The sequence below is a fragment of the Gavialis gangeticus genome, unplaced genomic scaffold (genome assembly GCF_001723915.1).
Source record: "Gavialis gangeticus isolate Ggan-Ray unplaced genomic scaffold, GavGan_comp1, whole genome shotgun sequence".
In the NCBI taxonomy this organism is placed as follows: domain Eukaryota; kingdom Metazoa; phylum Chordata; order Crocodylia; family Gavialidae; genus Gavialis; species Gavialis gangeticus.
The window spans coordinates 64,799,327-64,807,561 of record NW_017729031.1 but is presented as its reverse complement, the minus strand read 5'-3'; the positions used below and the strand labels follow the sequence as shown (position 1 = coordinate 64,807,561).

Here is an 8,235-nt window from a genome sequence, read left to right as displayed (position 1 = left end):
TCCCTTCCAGCCCTAATGTCTATGAAATCTATGAAATTACCTGAAAGTTAAAATACAGTAATTTAGATGGGCAGTACATTCCCATCCCTTTTTCAGTTGTGGTAACTAGTTCATCTGTGCATACCCTGAGCAGGGACTTTTTGGACCACAGTTTTGGATTTAGCACCTAAAGTCTGCCTAAATTATTTTTCAGGTACCTGAGCTAGTTCTGTTTAGTGCCCTTAGTTAATACCCAATCTTACTGACATGCAGGGAGAGGGAATAAAATCTGGTTCATACGATTTTAGCTGCGTTGGCTCTGTCAGGATAGTAGAAGTAAAAAGCAGTAAAAACACATTACTAAGGAAAGCAGATATGACTGATGAAGTTGACAGTTAGCAGTTCTGATGAATAAGAAGGTGCTATTTTTATGCCATTTTTTAGTGTAGAGCCATATTTTGAGACTTAATGTGATGCATTTTTTCAGTTGACAAAGGCAACTTAACCTCAGAAGAAAAAAACCCCATTATTTTTAAAATATTTTCTTTGTTTATAAGGTCAATAAAACAGGTTTTGTCATTTCAATTATTCTGAATGGACTCTTTGTAAGAAGTACGACAATGATGTGTTTGAAAAAATCCTGGGCTGGACATTTTATATGGTTTCTAAAGGATATTGCAAATACTCCTGTGTATTGTTGCCTGTGAGTAATGTCAGTGTGTTAAATCTACTCAAAGCGGCGCTTTCCCCTGGCAAAGTCCATTGGCAAATCTTTCCTCTAGACCTGCATATAAATACTTTTTTTTTTGCCTCTCTTGGCTAGAAACTACATTCTTGTCTGTTTCATAAGATGCTCTTAAAGTCACTTAGAGGTTTCTCCAGACTTTTTATTAGTTCAGTGAATGTTTGCCAGGTGTGAATACTTGTATTGATCAGTAACAGAAGCAGGGTTTATGGGAGCAACATTTTTTTTTATATTTTTAAGTGTCACAATTTATTTCTAGGAGGAAATGTTAAAAGGTACAAATGCCAACTAGGCCCCTAGCTCCTACTAACTCTCACCAAGAATTGAATGTTTTAATGAAAAATTAATTCAATTGCCACAAAACCCAATTGGGCTTATGATCTTAGCTATTGTTTGATTCCCAGCACCTGAAGCATTAGAGAGAAGGTTGACAGAGAGTGTCAGAAGAGTATTTGGGTAAGGTACTGGCAGGCCCAGGCCCCGGTTGTTCCATAACAATATGACCATGCCAAGGGAATCACTGTCTAGACTTCTATTTTGTGCTTCCCCAGCACACAACCTTAGTCTATTACCAAGAAGGGGTGTTTTCATATGTACCTAAAGAAGAGTCAACCTTGCAAGAAGCACAAATCAATCAAAAAACTTTTAGCGCACAGTTTAAATGCAACATGATCCCATGGAGACCCCATAATAGGTGTCAGGAAACTTGGATTCTCATTCCAGTTCCACTACTGACCTCATAACTAACCTTGGAAGTTACTTAACTTCTCTAGGACCTAGCCTAAGAATTTTTAAGTAGAAGATAATAATTACCCCTATTCCACTTTTGCTAAGGGCTTTGAAATCTAGCTGAAAAGTGATAATAAGCGTTCCCAATTATTATATGTTATCCTTCAGCAGGAACAGGAGCAGGCTCATTGACCAAATTCTAGAACCATAGTAGTAAAATGTTTTCCTTGGATTAAAACAGTTCCTGATATTGTTATTGTTTTAAAAAAGAGGGGTAATGTTTTAAGCCATACATCTCATTACTGTCAATTTATGTCACTTTGTGTTTTGTTAGTGCATCTGAGTACAGTTCTGCAGACCAGGGGAATTATACAGGATTAGTTCTGTAGTTTTGTTTGGAATTGAAACCGGAGGCTCCTTGAATAAGTATGAGTCTATTATGAGCACTGGCTTTCAGGCAGTTTAGCAAATACATTCAGATTTGGCCTAAAGTATGCATGGCTTCCCACAGGCTGAATGAAAGTCAAAAATCACTTCTTTTTCTGCCTTTATTATTTTAAGGCATGCACATAAAAATAAAGTGCATCACAATGTACAATTAGATTTCTGATGATGCATTTTAAAGTCAAGAGAAACCTTATTCCCTTAATCCAAAATGCCCCCTGTACTCCTATATATACTTCATTTTAATTATATGAACTTATTTAAGCCAAATTATATTTGAGAACCTCATAGCCATATGAATACCTCCACAGTTTTTCTAAAATGTAAATCCTTATCAGCAGAGAAAGGTTATTCAGACTGTGTTAAAATGCTGAATATTTATGCCCTGTTGCATGAACGCCCTGTGCCCCTGGAGGCTGGGGGGCACGGTGAGCTCCAACAGGCAGTGGCAATGGTGGGAGCATGGAGGTGGCAAGCAGGGAGTTCCCACAAGCAGCCGTGGCACTGTCAGTGGCGGGGGCGGGGAGGGGTGGCGAGCGCTGACCGGTGGTGAGCAACCACCTGGAGACACCACTGGCAGCATTGATGGTGGCCAGCAGTGATCGCGGACCACCTGCAGACGCTGCCGGTGGTGTCGGTAGTGAGGCGGGGAGGGGGCGAGCAGTGACCTCCTGCAGGTGGGTGCACCGCCATGCTCAGGGGGTGCATGTGCATCCCCAATGCATCACCAGTGCCCTGTTGTTTCACTTTTCAGTGTATTCAAATCAAATGCGTTGGGTTTTAACATAATTTAAATATTGAATGAAGCATATATAACCTGGGAGGCAACATTAGATGTTTAGGGTATAAGAATACCTAAGAATACTTAAGAAGTCAAGATACCTGGTTTCTGTTGTTAACTCAAATACTACTCTTTACAACCATAAGGACTGGTAACTTCACTTTTTAAATAAAATCCTAGGTTCTGGAGCAAAATTATGCAGCCACATACTCATTATTATACAGGAGTGTTGCAGTATATGCTGTATATGCTGAACCAAATGCTCCTGGAAGAGCAGAATAGATTAATGACGTGATGTACTTAATTTCTGGTAGTTTTTAATAGGCATATTGGTGTGGTTATCACTGCATAGCATATTCTTTATATTTTTCTAAAAAGAAGACCAGTGTCCTCTGACTAGCAAACATAAAGGAGCACATTTTCTGTTGGACCTCTGTTGGAGAGGTAGCCTGCCAGCAAACTGGCTTTGAGCGTGGCTGTTGATATGGCTTTAAATATGATAGTGTTGCAGAATGTTACATTTCCTATTTCTCACTGTAGCAAAACTCTACAACAGTCTGCTGTCCCAAAGTATCCAAGCCCAAATATCTTTCATTTCATCATAGTAATTAAATAGCTCAACATTTCTGCTGTAATGATTAACAATGACATTTTTAACCCTGTGAATGAAAGCATAAGTATAAGGCTTCAGTGTTAACACTACTAAAATTAATCTAAAAATTCCCACCTGTGTAATTGTTTCCAGCTGGCTGGAGATTCAGATAGAAACTGCTGCAACAGTGTACATCTATAGTGTATTTTGAAGGCTGCCTTTCTATGCAGCAAATTCAGAAACAAAGGTAATTATGAGGCCACATATTCATTATTATATATGGGTGTCAGCCTTAAATATACAGTATAAGCTAAATCATAACTTCCTATGTGATGGTGCTATGTAGTAGAGAGTGATCAAAAGGAGCCTTTCCTTGGAGTCCAGATTAATATTCTTCCTTCTTTGTTATACTTACTATTACACAATTAATTTATGCATGGGATTTATAAATTGCAAGTTAGCTACAAGAGTATACTCCCTTATTTTTTTTCCCTGTATAATGTAAACATTTAGTGGTTGTCACTAATGTCACTGTAAAGAAATTGCATTGCAGAGCTTACTGATATCAAGAGAAAAAAAGCACAGAATAGAAGTGCAGAATAGAAGAGGGTTCAAACAAAGCTGGTTATTTAGGACTACAGTTTTGGATTTTGGATCCAATACAGTAATTAGATGCCTAAACTAGAATTTGGGCAGGATTTAGTTGTCGTAGTTCAAACTGTGATCCAAAAAAGAATCCCTGTTCAGCTTCTGCCTAAACTCCATAAGTACATTATTTTTTTACTAAAATTCCCTAGTGTCCAAGAAGTCTGTTTCTGTGCATGAGCAGAAATGCCCTGTTTTGAGCAGCTTGGTACCTAGATCTTACCTAAACTACTGGGATTCACAATTAGTTTATTTTTCATGATCTGAGTGCACACAATACACTAACAGAAAATTACTGCACTCAAAATACTGTTGTGGCTGCTACTTGCTTTTAAAACTCAGCCACTTGAAGAGGAAGTGATAGTGATGCTGCTGCCTACACATTCTATAATGGATTAATAGTTAGAGCTTTTACCTAGTTAGTATTTAGGGGGGTTCAAATTCACATCTCATATATCCTTGAAGAGTCAGCTACCCACCAGGATATAGGCTATTCTGGACAGAGAACACTGTCTGCCTCTTGAATTAAGACTGTGCCACAGTACAAAATATTTTTGATTCACTGACTCAGAGAGAAGACAAAAGAGGGAGCTTGACTCTGTAGCCCTGAGATTGGGCACTGACTTGAAAAGTGGAACTCCTGAGTTTTGGCCATTGCTTTGCAATCTTTTATTGGTATTTAATGTTCAGTAGTCTTACAATAAAAACAAAACATTCCTGGTGCCAAGGACTAGAATCCAGGTCTTCCTCTCACATGGCTACAGAGTCACGTTCCTTCTTATTCTTTATGGCTAGGTACAGAAATTTCATATAAACTGGTGTAACCGATCAGAAACTGATCTAAACCTGTAACAGAGCAGAAGTTCAGTGCACATAGACCTGTTTAAAAATGGCAGAAACTGGTCTAAGATAGACCTGGATGGATGTACTACCTTAATTGGTTTAAGTTAGAGCAGTGTATCAAACTTCTGTGCCAGATCTCTTCCCAACTCAAGTTACCTTGCAGTCACCTGGTATCCCAGGATGTTTTGCAGCTCCACTACTAACCCCTGCTCACAGTGGAGGTGGGCTAGCCTCGGCCTGTGTTTGTCTGCTTTGGCAGCTGGGTCAGCCCTCCCCTTCGACTGTCATAGAGCCAAGGCAGCAAAGCCTGTGCTCCCCAGGCCTGTGTCCTGCCTTTGCCTGTCAGCTGGGCCATGCAGTGAGAGGAGGGGGGGAGAGGGCGGTGGCAGAGCAGAGGCCCCTGGTCCTCACCACCCATCCAGAACTGCTGGGGAGGGCTTGTGGCAGGGGCTGTCTCCACCCCCGCTGACCAGTCCAGTGTGGCTTCCTTCCCCAACCCTGCCCCCTGCCAGCTGTTAGCAGCCAGGGGGACGGGGGGAGAAAGTGGACCGCCCCACTGCAGCCCAGCCAGAACTGCTAGGTGGCCGTGCAGAAGGGCTTTCTCCCTTCCCTCACTGACTGGCCCAGTACAACTTTGTTCCACGCTAGGCCGGTCAGCAGGGGGGAGAGAAAGCCGCCGCCATGCACCCCGCCAGTGGTTCTGTGTACCTATGCTACTGTCACTGCAGAGGGGCCTGGTATCTGCCATGTGGGTAAGTGCACGCAGGTGGGGTTCTCCAGGAGGTGGAGATTTGCAACCTGCAGCAGGGATCCAGTTTGCTGGCCCCAGCCTGGGGTGTTGCCAACCTCAACTATAGGTGGTTCCTGGCTCAGCACGTGGGTATTATTGGATCATCATTCTGAGATATTTAAATCTCCCCATTTACCATAAAAGGCCTTCAGTGCCTCATTAAAGATTGGGCTGCAATACTTAACTTTTAGACACTTAAGTCCTTTGTTGGATCTACCACTAGTTAATTGCTTGCCACTATGTATACTACATGCAAAATTCCATGACTATGTGGATCCATGTGAGTAAAGTTTGTTGGATCTGCACTGTGATTCACTTTGCTTTGTTTTTTACCAAAGAAAGAGGTGAGACTGCCTATATATTAGCTGTACTTTTCTTTTAAATAAAGCACTTACTAAGATTTGAATTTATTTTTGTACACATTAGAATAAAAAAATCAATAAAAATTCAGTGAATAATATTCTCTGAACAATGCTTCAAAATTTATGTTTAGATCCTAGTTCAGTCAGAGTGTAAGCCAGTAGATATGCTAGCTAAGGAAGATAAAATTCAATCTATAGTGCAGACAAAGGCTGTTTCCTCAGTGCTGGCTTTACTAACTTAGGGGAGATTTCCAAACAATACCACGGTAATGTAAAATAGTTTAACAACCCCCCTTTTTATCTCTTAAATCTCATGACAGGTTCTCTTAGAGTGATGCAAACCAACTGCATCTTTAAAACACTGACCCATTTATTTATATGTGACATGTGACAGTTGTATTATAGGAAATCAAAAATCTTTACCCAACATATCTCTGTCTGGAAACTACAGCTCCCTCAAATTCTCAGGCTTTAGAAGAGCCATGTCACTGGCAAAGCCTGAAATTACACGCTGCCACTATACCATATCTACATTTGGCCCTCAGTTTTGCCAGTGCAGTTATTTTGAGACTGTAGTAACTAAGAGCAGAATTTATTCTGTGACCAATAGGTTGCTGACTTTTCTCTCTCTTTTTCTCTTTCTCTCTCTGTGTGTGTGTATGTATGTATGTGCATGTGTGTGTATATTTGTGTATACATTTTTACAGATAGCAAATTTACTCATGATTAGAGCAAATTACTCTTATATATGTTGAACTGTTTGAAATATATACCAAACTCAGATTGTTTGATAGAATGAAGACCTGAATCAAAGTTCTTATGACATAATGGGCGTGTCTACAGGAGATGCTTAACTTGAGATTAGAGCTAATTACTGCACAATAAGTATCACCATCTACACATGCAGATGCTTACTGTGCAGTAATTTGCTCTAATCATGAGTAAATTTGCACTCAGTTACTTACTGTACAGTAGCACATATGTAGATGCCTGACTGGGAGCACATTTGCTCCTGATCAGCTGGGCAGCAGTGTATGGGAGATTGCTTCCTGCCCCTGGGAGCTGCCTGCTGCCAGGGCAGGCTCTGCCACCGTAGCCTGGGTGGGGACAATGTCCACTTGCACGTGCAACAGGGAGCTCCCAGCCCCTGCTCTGTGATCACAATCCTGGGGTCAGGGCTGGGAGATCCTTATCTCCCAGCCTGAGCTCCGTGGTCATGGAGCTGTGGTTGGGAGAACCTTATGCCTCTGGGTCCCATGACCACAGTTTGGGCTGGGAGATAGGGATCCATGGTGCTAAGATTGCTGGCTTGGGCAACAAATCTGCTCTCACATCTCTGCACATGTAAACTGGATCCAGCCAGGGGCCATAGGTGGCGGATCCCTGACCTACAGCTAGCAAACACTGGGTTGTGCTATATATACATATACCAAGTCAGTTCAACATGAAACAACATTGTGTCATAAAAACTGTAATTCTAGTTTCCATTCCACCAAACAGTTTAAGTTTCCTGACCAAACTGTATCTGCCATGAGATACAATTTATAGAGGTGCACCGATACATCGGTCCCATATCGGATTGGCACCAACATAAGGAAAATCAACTGTATTGGCAATTGACTTTTTTTTGCTGATATGGCTAATAATGCCACTGATAAATGGCCCCTACATGCATGCAGCCGCAACGCAACACACAGTCGGCTAGGAGCACAGCCCAGCAGTGTGGAGAACATCCGGGTCCAGCTGGTAGGTCTGTTGTGAGGGAAGGGGCATGGGGGCGCAGATCAAGGCCCCTGTGGTGAGGGAGGGAGTGGAACTAGAGCAGGGGTTGGGGCAGGTGCTGTACAGCTGGGCCAGGGCATGGGTTGGAACCGTGAGCAGCTCATCCAGGGGACGCAGGGCGGGGATGGTGGATCCCGCTGCTACGCACACTCCCAGGAGGGCACAGGTGGTGTGTGTCCCCAGATCTGCACATGTGGTGAGGGTGGGCTGCCACTTTGGGCTGGGGCTAGGGTGGTGCTGGGCTCGTCCTGATGGGGGTAAGTCCCAGGCTGTGCTTAGGGAGGGCAGCGGTGGCACTCAGAGGGGGGCTGTGGCAAATTTTGGGGTGGCTGTAGCCCCCCCATAGTCTGTCTCCCAGCACTGCCAGCACCCACACTGAGCACAGTCCTGACCCAGCCCCCAGAAGGAAAAGCCCGGCACACCCGTGGCCCCAGCCCGCAGTGGAAGCCTGTCCTTGCCCTGTGCACAGATCCAGGGGCACATATCCACCTTGCCCTTCCAGGGTGCATGGAGCAGCAGGAGTTCCTCCCTCCCGCCCTCCCC

At 43.1% G+C, this 8,235-nt stretch overlaps 1 protein-coding gene across 1 annotated transcript in view; it reads left to right on the top strand.

Moving 5' to 3' along the window:
- FRZB (frizzled-related protein) overlaps positions 1–8,235 on the top strand; it is a 27,555-nt gene that overhangs the window by 9,545 nt on the left and 9,775 nt on the right. The window lies entirely within an intron of this gene.